The sequence below is a fragment of the Rousettus aegyptiacus genome, unplaced genomic scaffold (genome assembly GCF_014176215.1).
Source record: "Rousettus aegyptiacus isolate mRouAeg1 unplaced genomic scaffold, mRouAeg1.p scaffold_m13_p_3, whole genome shotgun sequence".
NCBI lineage: Eukaryota > Metazoa > Chordata > Mammalia > Chiroptera > Pteropodidae > Rousettus > Rousettus aegyptiacus.
Genome location: NW_023416306.1, coordinates 103290502 through 103304447, shown reverse-complemented (window position 1 = coordinate 103304447; position 13946 = coordinate 103290502). Strand labels below are relative to the sequence as shown.

Sequence of the window (13946 nt, the reverse complement as noted above, 5' to 3'; positions counted from 1 at the left end):
AGTTTAAAATCTTAGAAATTTCTCCATGAGTCTTTGTGCATTTTGCAGTAGAAGTTATAAGAAATTTGTATGTTTTCAAAATAGGGAATAATAACTATACATTGATGGTAAGATTTTTATATAGTCCCGAAATCAAAATGCTGTTGATGAATCTTCACCTCTTGTGACTTAAAGAATACCTTTGCTCTGATACATATTAAAACAAAGAGTGCAGGATTATAAAGCTAAGTTAGTAAAGAAAAAGTCGGTAAGTTCTAGGTTGGGCCCCTTCAAAACATTAATTTCATGTTCCTTGTCACCTAGGAATTTTTGTTATTCAAAACCTTGTTTCATGACATGTTTTCAGACATGGGGATCAATCAAATAATAGTATTTTAGTTTTTCAACTAAACTGATACACACATATAATGTTATAAAATAATATTTCTAAATAATAATATAAAAAATTCCAAGTAGGTTAAGGCTATTTGAGAATATTACCTAGATATTCTATCTAAGTTTGTAAAATGACTATTTTGATTAGCTAGATATTTCTCTTTTTGGCAGTCATAGCTACATTTTTAAGAATAGGGCTTACAACCAAATTACCAAAGGTTACTGAAAAATTACTGCAGGCACACGAGTACTTATAGCAATTCAATGTACCCATATAAAATACAGGTATTTTAGCAAATTTGTATTGAAATAGCCAGCCACAAAACCCAGCATATTTTGATTTATTTAATTACAATCAAATCTATTATAAGATAAAGTATAAAATGAGTATGGTGTCTTCCATAACCTCTAAAATGAATATATAGATAGTTACATTTAAAATTGCACTTTGGTAGCACAAAGATACATATGGCAGTATTTTATGTCTCATTGGGTAGATGAAAAACAGTGTTGTGCATCTCTGACAAAGCACTGAAGCAACTGCATTCCCTATTGTAGACATTAAAATAGGCAGGCTGAAATCATCTGTTGATTTTGAGCAGGAATTTAGTTGAGATAGTCTATGAGATATTTAATTAGCTAATTTTTAGCAAGTATTGTCCTGCTACCTCTAAAACACAGATTTGGGCAAAGAATGTTTTAAAGAAATAGAGCCATGCATTTTTGGCAAAATGCTCTTAAAGGCAGCAAATGGTGAAAGTATAAATTCAAATTCTAGACTGGGTAAACTCATAAACATATTTACGTGTATTATGCACATGTGCATACACACATACATATGCACTTTTCTTTACACACATGTAATTTATAGTCATGGTAGAATTTTGTTTCAGTCTGATTTGTCTACATAATCATTTCATTTTCTTGAAAAAAGTCTTAATTTTCTAGAATTATTTTTTCAGGAATGTCATAGAAATCCCTTATATTCCCACTGATTAAATCCATTCAGTTCCAAGTAGACTGAGAAATACATTTTTAATGTGTTAACTTTCTTCATAGACTTTTGTAGAAAATTATTAGTCTGAAACGCTTGAGTATATTACAGTATTATAATTAGAAAGTTAAACCATGATTACATCTTACACCAACTATAAAGATTAATTTGAATATCTTCGTTTTATCCTGCACACATGAAATATTGAGAAAATTTACTTTTAAGAATTTAAATATCTGAATGTTAAAAGATTATATTTTATAAATATTTCTTTTAAAAATCAGAACAATTTTGCAATATAATATAATTGAAAACATTTATCTATTGGAAAACTATAGTATTTTTAAATGATTTTTAGGAAGAAAAATATATTAATCAACCAAGAGTTTCAAAAGAGCTGCTCTTAAATTATTTTAAATTCTAATATCACTGTTGTTTTGCTCAATAAATGCCTTTGTGATTACAACCTAGAATAGCACATAAAAGGTTAATTATGAAAAGTAGCCTATAGACTATCAATAAAAAGTAATGAAATATATAATTTTATACCATCCACTCTAAATCACTTTAAGCTTCTATGAGATATGAGATAATTTCTACTACACTGCACAATGATCTCATACTACATCCCCAGCTTTTTTTTGGAACCCTCAGACAAGTTCTATCCTTCCAAAAGAACTTGCAAACCTGTGCCTAATACATAATTGCACAGTACTTACTTTTTTTCTCTCTTTAATAATATTTCCTTCTTTTCAATATTAAAAAAATTTGACATAATATATAGTTCATAAATGGTGTGGACTTTTCATAAAAGTAAACATCTTCGACAAATCCATCTTTGCAAATTAAAGACTTACACCATATCATCTATCTTAATATCAAAGATGTCTTTATGTAGTAAGTACTATTCCCTGGATTTTAGTTTTAACTATTTGAAATAATGTTATATAAAATAGTGTCAGTTATCACTGTTGTTTTATCAATACTGATGTGGCTCCCAAAATCTGTTGGTATGACTGGCATTTGTTGACATAGAACTAAAGGTATGTTATAATTTAAGAGAAGATATTAATGATTGCACATTAATATTATAATATGTAGCATTTCCTAACTTTACATAGTAATAACTCTGCAAAAGATCACTCATCTTAGAGATTAAATTTAAATATAAATAAACGTAGTTATTAAATTCTAAAATTTAATAAATATAAATATTTAATAGCCTAGCCAAGGAATACGTCACCCAATTTTTATTTTTGACATAATCTTTTTTCTTTGAAGAATTTAAAAACATCCATATCTATTTGCACACTTCATAGTAATCTAATATGAACAGACAGGCAACAGACCCTCTAAAAAGATGTTGAAACCAAAAGAAAAATCAATCCATTTGCATAATATCTCAGAGAGAGTAGTGAGAGTAGACACCAGTGTGGAAACTTAGAGATGGCAGACAATTGAATACTGGGATGGGAGGGTAGTTGAGGGAGAAAAGGAGAGCGAAGACTTATGTAAGATGGCCTATTTACTTACTACTTAGATATAGGAACCGAGCATTTACTAAAGGAAAAGTCTGCATGTTGACAGTGCATCCCTCACTGAAATTATAAATAGTAAATTTTAATCATATGTATGGCTTCATTTTCATTGGTGAAGTCTGTTAACACACTGACACAAATATACATATTCTTATTTCTAAAAAAATGAGAGGAAAAAATAACTAGGTCTTAAGCAGCATACACATTACTTGATTTAACATGTATCAACTAAATCAGGTATGTTCTTGACAGTTACAAATCAGTTTTCCCTTCAAAGCTACATTCTACATTTGCTACAATCCAGCCAATCTTTCCTGGAATGTTTACTGAGTGGCCCAGACCCTCCCGTGTTGGGAGCTTGAGATAAAGGATACACATATGATACATATGCCTTTAAGGAACTTCTTCTAGATTAGTTGTAGAAAACATGTATAAATGTATCAGTGCAGGAAAGTCTTAAAAGTGTTAGTACAGAAGTATATAAAGGATACAAACAAGACACAAAGCCTAACTGGAAGGAGAAGGGTAAGAATCTTTGAGAAATGATGATCAGATTTATCTAAACGTCTTTCACATTTCTGTACTATCAATATCCTATTCTTCACTATCAGACATTCCCACAGCTTGCTCTGTTATCTCTGTGCTGGAAAGTTCCTGTTAAACTTAAACCCATTTCAGTAGTGATGATCTGCAACTACAAAAGGAGAATCTCTATGGCAATACTATGAAAAATATTTTTAAAAATCTAATAGGTAGGTTTTAATATTGATCTTTCTGATTAAAAATAAACTTTAAGACAAATTTACTCCTTTGCCAAATCAGAACTCCAACTCATTATGGTCTTATCAAGGTATGAGAGTGTTTATAGGCATCAAATTCTTTATCATCATGGCAGGAATATTACTGAACTATTTCAGAAAGCCATGCCTCAAAATAAATGCAAAACCAGTACCGTTATAATTTAAAAATATCTTGATTAATAGTATGGACTATTTTATTAGGGCTGCCATAATATAATCTACATATGTATGGCCTTGCATTTATAAAGCAATTGCCATCAACAATAGGCTCCTGTCATTTCATTCATTCATTCATTCATTCAGCTAGCTGCCGATTTGGGATTGAGTACACACATAGGATGCTCCAGTAAGAGTTAGACTGAAAATCTGGTGAAACTGTTAGGGTGGAGAAACTTGTGTTTCTAATCTAGTAGAACAGAAGCCTAATATTACTAGTGACTATCTTGTCGCCACATGGAAAAGGAAAGAATATGACTGAAAATAACATTAACCTAGATTTAAAAAAGACTCCAGAAATGGAGAGAGTTTTCTGACAGAATTTTGGCATCTGATTTTAACCATGTCTAAAGCCAGTACAGAATCAATATTAACTCCCTTTCTTGTTTAAAGCACTTTGAGATGGATTTCTATAATCCGTCACTGACCAAACAGTATCTTTAAAAATATTTTTATGTTCTTGTTATGTCATGTATTGTTTGCCTATTCAAAAGAAATGATGACACTTTATTGCATATCTTGATGCTCTATAAGTCAAGATGCCGGAGCTCTGGTAAAGAGACACAAGTGGAATACTTAATTTATCTTCTACTAAGATACACCCTTTATGATCTAACAGGGGAAATCTCTTTCATTTCCCTAATGTATTACACCTTAGGCTACTGAGGTACCATTTAGTGGTAACCAATGGAAATGCTTGTGTCATTTTTGAGAGCTCTATATTAACTACCGACCAAAGCAAATTGGAAAAAAATGTGTGTTTTGATTACAGGTTTTATATACATACCTGCCTTCCTGAAAAGTACTGATCTGACAAAATATGTACACAGAGTTTTATGAATACAAGTAGCCAGGAAGAATAAAAAGGCAACTCTTCTACTAGTTTGTTAAATCTCCCTGCTTTTGATAACTAAATCAAAGGCAGTATAGTTTTCTTAAGCATGTCTAGTATCTATCATAAAATACCATGCTGCCTTTTCTCATATATCCTTACCCCTCACCCACTGCCAACACCAGGTTTTAAACCTGGGAGCTATCTGTGCCTTCTTTTGCTCCCTAGATTTTTATATCCTGTTTTGCAGTGTCGATCTCTTTCCTCCCTGAAATGCTTCTTGCCCAATTTGACTATTTTGTCCTATCTAAAGCAATATGTGATATAATAACAAGAATCTAGAATTGGCGGTTAGGAGATACGGGCTTTTGGCTGGCTCTACTGTGTGACCTTTTTCAAATCCTTTCAGTTTCATATCTATAAAATCAGACAGCTTGATAAGATGGTGGATGAGTTTTTATTTTATCATTATGAAAAAACTCTACTCAACAGCCTTTAGTGACACTCCCCTTAAATTACCTACTGAAATTATCTAGACTCCTTATGTAGACATTCCAAATACTCTATATCATGTCCTCAACTTGTCTTCTCAGCTGCATCTTCTAGGACTAGTATCCTAAGCTGAATTCACTTTACCTGCTAGTTCCTAAATATAGTCTACACTAGTCATTTTTCCTTTGTTTATTTATTCCAATTGATTGAAATGTTACCTCTATTTCCACACTGTTCTTCCCCTTAAAATTCATACACTTTTGACTTCTGAAATCTTATGTCTTGCAAGAGCAGTTCAAGTACAATATGCATGTCAACTCAGACTTGGTTCCCTAAAACCAGAAGTGTCAGAATACTTTTCTACATTTCTTATTATGTAACTTATACTATGCTGGCTTATATTAGAGTGCAACAGATATTTATCTCTTAAAAATTTTATTTTCCTGAATACTAGTATCTTATTTAATTTTGCATTTCCTATCTGTATTTGGTTGAAATTATCAATCGGATAATGGTTTAAAAAATAAAGCCAAAAAATAAAATGTTGATTTGTATAATAACTAAATAATAAAATGTCTGAAAGATTTCATCATGGCCATGCAGGTGTGTGTGTAAAATACAATTTTGGGTTCTTAAAACAAAAAAAGTTTATCATTTCTAAAATATAAAATTCAATGATTACACTGCAATCAGACTGACATATACAAGAAGTGTACAGATGTTTTACTCTTATAAGATTACTTAAGTCAATAACAGATTTATGATCATTTAAATAGTCAATATTACAATAAATTAACTTTCATTGATGTATTATTTTTCCCACATTATTTTGAAGTTTCTTACTCGCTAAGCTTGCAGCTAGGCTTCTTTAGCCATAAAAGATGTGGTCAGGTTAATTTAAAAGTCCAGAATTCAAATAAATTAGTGTTTACTAGATTAAATGATGAACTGAATTAATTAATAAGATGGTTCAAATGAGTGTCTATTGACTCATTATCACCCTCATAACTGGTGCAATTATCTCTTACTCCTTGTCTTGCAACAAGCAATTGAATCTTTACCTCAAAATAATTGACTTTAAAAGTTTTGTGAACACTGGACTTCATTTTATATTTTTTTCAAAAGGGCTACACTTATTTTTCCCTCTGGCTGCAAAATATGACAGAGAATGACAGACAGCATACCTCTTTTTTTATGTCTCCGAAAGAACAGAGGAAATGAATGATAATCCTCATGAAATTTTACAGGCAAATAAAGTTTAACTTTTTTTTTTCCTTAAAACATTTTTTCGCTTTGTCCCTTGAAGCATTATTCAAAGTTTTTTTTTTTCTTTTGATGGTTTCTGCATATTTTAAAGATATATTGTCTTCCATTCCAGAGGGATTCAATTAGGAATAAGAAAAATAGGAAAAATCTATTCTTTATAGGTAAGAAGAAAAAAAATACTTCAAATCATTCCTGTTATATTGAGATGATAAGCATGCTAGACATTATATCAAAAAAGAAAACTACTAGAAGTCAAGTAATTATGAAGAAACCATAAGGGTTGTAAATGATAAACTATTACAGGGCAGTCTATTATTTACAAAAGAAAATAATTTGGAGTACTGTCTTCTAAATGGTTAATAAACCAGGTTTTACTAAACTCAGGTTAAATTTCTAAAAGTCCTATTTGTCATCATCCATATATCAAATTATCAAAAAAGTTTTATTATTACTATTATTATTATTACTATTTTAAACCCTCTCTTCTTATCTCTTTCAGGGTATACATAATAAGATACATGTTAAGAGTTCTTAATTCTGATTAGTGGAAAATAATGTTTGAAGTACTTGAGGTTTTTACATGAAAACTAATGTTTTCAATTTAATATTTTAAAGATAGAAAAATCAACAAAATGAAAAATAGCTATGAAAGTAGGAGATGTTTTCATTGAAGTGGATGATGAAAAAGAGATGAAATATAATGACAGTAGGAATTAAGAATTTTATTTTGGATATTTTAACTTTGAAATGCCTATCAGACATCCAAGTGAGGATGTCAAATAAGTGATTGACTATGGGTTTGAAGAAAAAGAGAAATTTGAGTTAACATAGAGATAGTATTTAAAACCACAAGAATGGATAAAGTAATCTAGAGGAAGGTAATAGTGAACAAACAATTCATTAAATAGTGAACAGTAAAGTGCTGTGTAGAATGAGAAAATGTTTAACTTCTAAAATAATGAGAGATCTTCAAAGTAGAGCAGCAAAATTAATCACTAAAAAAAAAGTCAACCAAATGTAGATGAAAGAATGGCTTAACTATTCATCTCTTCCTTTTAAAGAATATTTGTGGCAGTATATACTGCTTTTTGAAAATTGCACTGTAGTATACACAAAGTTATAAAAAGAGCATAATCTTTAACTTAGTTTCTTTCTTGTAATCCTTCTGAGAAATCAACCTAAACATGAAAATATTACATGTACAGAACACTGTACACTCTATGAAAACTAATGTTATAAAATTATTAAAATATAAAATTATAAATTCTAAAATAGAAATTAGAAAATTTATGGAATGTGGAAAAATATCAATGCAAAATTTAAATATATATAAAAATATGTAGAGGTTAAATTAAACAGTGTAAAATTATATGTAGGTAAAACTGAAATAAAAGGAATAATAGAGATGGGATTTCAAATAAGCTTTTTATTCTTATATAAATTATTTTATTTCTTAAAAGCCATATAACAAAAGGAAATGGAAAAATTATCCCAAAATTAGGCTGCTGAATAAATAAATCCTGCAAAATTAGAATAAACAATTCATTTAAAATAAATTTAGTACATTTCTGGTATTCATTGTGTAAATATTTATTGAGTACCTACCACGTGCCAGGTACTGCTTCAGATGCTAGGAATACAGAGGTAAATAAGAAAGGTAAGCTCTCACTCTCCTGAAGCTTACGTGAAAATGTCAATGAAATAGGACGTTTATTTTTCAAAAATATTTTTAAAGAGTAATTTAAGGACCGTTTTATCTAATTGAAGGAAAAAATAGCTAAATCAAACACCAATAAAATGAATTATAAGGTATTAAGTTCAGAAGAAAAGATGAAAAATATCAATTTATTATCTCTTGGAATATTCCTGAATCAAAGATAAAAATTTACAAAACCCAACAAGAAGCAGCAATTGTTTATTCTATAGTGAGCAAGAATCAAACTCCCTAATCTGGCACAACTCATCTTACCCAAGCAAATATGCAAAGACATTCTTATTTCTAAATGTTTTTAAAAGCAAATAAAAATTCTGAAAATAAACAATAACTATCCAATTTTTCCTACTTTAGGTACTTTCCATTTCATATGGCTTTATTTGAAAGGTAAAAACAATTCTATTGAACTGTATACATGCACAGAGCAAGGCGACTAGTATGTGTTCTGGAGTAAACAGGCATTAAGTGCTTTGGTTATATAAAAGCAGGTATAATGTTCTGTCTTGAGACTATGCTCTTTCTAAGAACTACCACAGCTATTGATTAAAGGGAGAACGTTGAAGAAACAAACCAATCGCCTTTACCTACCAGGTAGTTCAGAGAGACAAAACTATGCAAATCTGCCTACTTAACAGCCAAAACTAGACATGGCATTCTATGCATTTTTACCAAATGCCTGAGCCATATTTGGGGTTTAAAATAAGTAACATTACAGAGCGACTGTTTCATAAACTCCTTTCCCCTGCAGTGTACTACTTTCTTCAACCGAAACTTGAAAAGTCCCAGGTTTTCCATAAACATATCTTCATATGAAATCATACCTTTAAAAGGGACTTTTAAGATCACAAAACCTGGTATTCACCAAATGGTGTGTTATAATTCTAACCTGAAAATATTAATGGCATGCTGCTTTCAGCTGTAATTCTTAACTTGCCCTTAGGGAGATCCTCTGATTCCCCTCACTGGGTATGAAGGTCACACCATCTACACAGCGCAGCACATTAACAAACTGAGATGTTTGCAATGGAATGAATATGGTTAGGAAGCACTCATTTAATACTTTCCCACAATTTTTGGCACGATTATTGCTAAACAATCTTAACAAATACTAATGTAATCTACACATAAAGATCTCCAAGATTAGGGAACTCTAACTGTATTTGATAATAGTCAAAAGATTAGTAATGCTATCTGAAAAGATAATCATCCTTTGTACGAGATTCCACAGATTTAAACTGTATTAATTAGTAAACCTTTACTAATGTGCACTTTTCATAAAGGAAATTTTGTTCCCCAACACATCTTAAAAGGCTTCAGGAAACATTTCTCTAATACAGATGCCTAATCTCATCCTTGACCTATAAATAAGAATCTCCATAGGTAATTCTGATGTGAAGCTAGGATTGAGAACTATTGATATATTAAGAAAAATGTAGAAAAAAATTACAAATATTACACAACCATTTAATTTGGTATAATTTTAAAATATGAAACAACTGCCATTTCCTTTGTCTATTAATAAGTGCTATTTCTAGGCCTGAAGCCTCTCTCTTTTGAACCTTTTTGAATCTCCTCAATAAAGCATCTCACAACTAGGAAATGAGAATCGAACTTCCCAAACAGATATATAACAAAGACAGTCCAATCTTTCCCAATCTTTTGGGAAATTCCCATTTTATATTCCTTAGAACATAGCATATAGCATAACTGAAGTCATTATTTTTTCTATCTTGTTTTATAGTTTCTTTGTTAACATTTAAAAAAATATATTAAAAAAAATTTAATGAAGTTCATATTCCTTGCCATCACCCTGATGATACATGAGCACAAGATGTTTTTTGACTATTAAAAATAGGGCCATTTGTTAGCAACTTAATTTTCTTAAGTTAATATATTGCAAACACTATTCTAGGCTAATTTATGTGGCTCTAACTCATTACTTTTAATAGCTTCACTGCATAATATTCTGCATACCATAATTTATTCAGCCATGCTCCTGTTAGAGGTCAGGTTGTTTTCCAACTTTCATCCCTCTAAATAACACTGCAATATACATTCTTGTCTCTACATTCTTATATGTTTGTGCATTAAGTTTTACTAGATAGATTCTCAAAAGCTATGTTATAGCATTTCTTATATCAACATTGTATAAGAATGGTTATTTTCTATATCTCTGCCAGCACTTTAGAAACACACACAGATTAATTTTTGCATTTGTGTCTACGGTCATGCTACCCTGAACAAGCCTGATCCCGTCTGATCTCCGAAGCTGCTAAGCAAGGTTGGGCCTGATTAGTACTTGGATGGGAGATCACCTAGGAAGACCAGGTACTGTTGGTGTAAAAAATAAAAAAAATAAAATAAAAATGAGGAATTGTAAGATGACAAGGTCCTTGCAATCTGTGAGGTCAACCAAGGGTTGCCTCTCCTAAAAACAATAAATAAAAATAAAAATTTTTGCATTCATGATATATATGTATTATATACACACACAAAATTTTTTCTATGTGCTAAAAAAATATAATTTCATGATGTTGATTCATATAATCTTTACTTATTTTTTCCTTTTTTTCATATCAATCGAGTTCTCTGTAGATTTAGTAATTCATTGTCATATCTGTTTAAAACAGTTTTTCCAAGGATATTGTCATCTTCTGCTTATTAATGGTGTATTCCACTATATCGAAAAATAAAATATTTATGCACTCAACTATTTTAACCTATTCCTTTATGTTTTGGGTTTCCGTCTTCCTTAAGTAAGTCATCCTCAACTTGATTTCACACATTATAACTTCATCAACTAGTCATACAGTTTCAATCTTGAATACACTGAGATTTATTTTCATATAATGTATAGGGTGAAGGTATAAATTTATTTTTTTTCAGGTGGACAGTCAAGTATGTCAGCACCATTTATTAGATAAAACATCATTTCCTAAAATGAATTTAAATGACACTTAAATATTACTCTGCACTAGTCAGTATTCTAAATGCTTCTCATGTATTTATTCATTTAAGAAACATGACAACTCTATGAAGTGAGCGCTGTTATTATTCACATTTTACCATGAGAAAACACACATGGCAAAGTTAAGGATATTTCCTCAAATCAGAAAATTAGAAACTGGTAAAGATTAGATTTAAAGTCCGGAATTATGGCTTGAGATCACAGTTGTCTTAATTCTGAAGTTATACTACCATTTTTAGTGTATGATAAAATACAGTAAGTTCCCATATGTGTATTTACTTCTGAAATCTATATTATGTTTCAGTGACCATTATATCTGTCTGTTACTATCACATGCTTTTATTATGATAGCTTTACAGTAAACTTTAATACTGAGTGAAATATATCATCCCACACAAATATTATCCTTTTATCAATCATATCATAATTCTCAGGCACTTATTTTGTCTCACTATTAAATCATTTTGTCTTGTTTCTCTCTTGCAGAAAACCAGAAAAAATTTGGAAGAAAATTAGAATACAATAAATTAATTTTAATTAAAAGGAATTGATACTTTTATGATATTAAATCTTCCCTTCCAAAGTTGACCTAAGTCTATTTATTAAGGGAATGTTTTATGTCCTTATATGAAAACTGTAAGTTCTCTTAATATAGATTATTTGTTTTTTTAATTCATTTTATTAGCAACAATTTTATAAGGTATATCTTAATGGTAAGCAAAGTACATAAAATCTATTGCTTATAATAAAGTCAATCATTTAAAAAGAGCATTTGAATTTCACTATTTTTCTAGAACTTTCTTAAATACACATCTAAAGGAAACTATCCTGACATCACACATACACACACACACACCACCCACCCCCCCCACACACACCTCGCACACATACACTGAAGAAAATGAAAATTAATTTCAATATTCTGTTGGATAATTATGATGATACTTGAGATAAGAGCCTGACTGGTCTTAAAACTGTACTCTGAGTACTACAAGAAGTAAAATAGAAGTATAACAAAGAAGGCCATGTCCCAGTAACATAACTTATCGATTCAATCAAAATTATTCTTTTTCCAGTTGGTTTACATTTTTAGAGAACTTCTGTGCAAAATTTCATTTGAAAGGATTTTCAAAAATAAAAATATGAGTTTTAAGTACACAGATCGTAAGCTTATTCTTCTAATAATATTAGTCATTCAACAAATATTTATTGAGTACCTATTATGCTCCAGGTCAGTGCTTCTGATACATTAGAGAATAAAACAAAGATCCCTGTTCTCATGCAACTTCCTTTCTAATACAGCGAGACAGACAATACATAATAAATATGATAATAAGCAAAGTATATAGTATTTTAGGAGGCAATGGTAAAAATATAGCAAAATAAAAGGAATGAGGAGTACTGAGATGAGGGGAGGTCAGGTTGCAATTTTAAAAAGGGTAGTCAACTAAACCTTATTGAGGAGGTGAATTCTGAATAAAGACTTGAAGCTATGGAGATGTTAGCCAAGTAGAACTCTGAAAGAAGAGAATTTCATGCTGAGAGAAAAACAAGAGCAAAATACTGAGGCAAGAGCACACCTAAAGTCTGCAAGGGAAAGCAAACAGGTCAATTTGGCTGCAGCAGAGTGAATGAGGAGGGAAGTGGTAGAAAATTAAATGAAAGTGGAAAGGGCCACATTCATTACCTCTTCTACTTGTAAACCCCAGTTATGTGGGGCCTGATTATTACACACTACTAGGGGACATCTTAGGGAAGTACAGAAAACGAGGCACAGGGCTTTGCAATAAGCCAGTGCAGGTGAGAAATCCTAAGGCATAAGATCCATTAGTCCATAGTAAACCTGTCTCTCACTGGAGATATAAATTTTGCATATGTCAGTGTATAAAAGCCGAGGTGCTAAATGAAGAGAAAGAAAAGTATAAACCCAGAAGTCTCAAGTATTAAAGCCTGGAGCACTCCATCAAGTAGGATGAGGGGAAGAACTAGCAAAGGATTCTGAGATGAAGCATGATACAGGATTTTTCCTGTATCGAGAGTGTGCAGTATCCTGGAAGCCAAGTAAAATAAGGACACCAAGGAATTAGAAGTGATAAATTTTGACAAATACAGTTGATAGGTCAAGTTACACGTGGATTAAGAACAGACAATTGTAATTAGTAATGTGATCATCATTGATGTCCGTGGAAAAACAGTTTTGGTGGAATGGTGGAGGCAAAAACCTGACTAGAGTAGAAACTGGAAGAGGGTAGAGACAATACTTTTGTGAGTTTTGCTACAAAGGAGTGTAAAAAAAATAAGGCATTAATGAGTAGGGGAAGTGAGATTAAAAGGTTTTGTTTTGTCTTTTCAGATGGGAGAAAAAAATAAACATATGTATGCTGATGGGAATGATCCCACAGAGATTAAAAAAAAAAAACTTGACAGAAAAAGGATAGAGAAAATAGAACTGCTGAAGGGATGTCTTTGAGCAAAAGGAAAAAGATGAGGTTTAATGTACAACTGAAATTACCAGTTTTTGATTAGAGCAGGGAAAGTTCATCTATGGTAATAGGTGAGAAGGTAGAATACGTGGGTGTAAATGCTGGCTGATTAAGTACATATGTTGATATAAGTTTATGAAGTTTTTAGTTTTTTCATTGCTTCATTTTTCTCCATAAAGTAGGAATAATTAAGGTCAAAATCTGAGAGTGAGGAAGGAGCAAGAGATAATGGGGAGTTGTGGTAGGAACAAGTCTTAGATGGCTCCAT

General features: G+C 30.9%; 1 protein-coding gene and 1 pseudogene across 9 annotated transcripts in view; one reads left to right on the top strand and one right to left on the bottom strand.

The window, feature by feature from the left end:
• The window catches only part of NOVA1 (NOVA alternative splicing regulator 1), a 138911-nt gene that overhangs the window by 6952 nt on the left and 118013 nt on the right, over positions 1 to 13946 (bottom strand). The gene's annotated exons all lie outside the window — the stretch shown is intronic.
• On the top strand, positions 10446 to 10567 carry LOC118600758 (annotated as a pseudogene).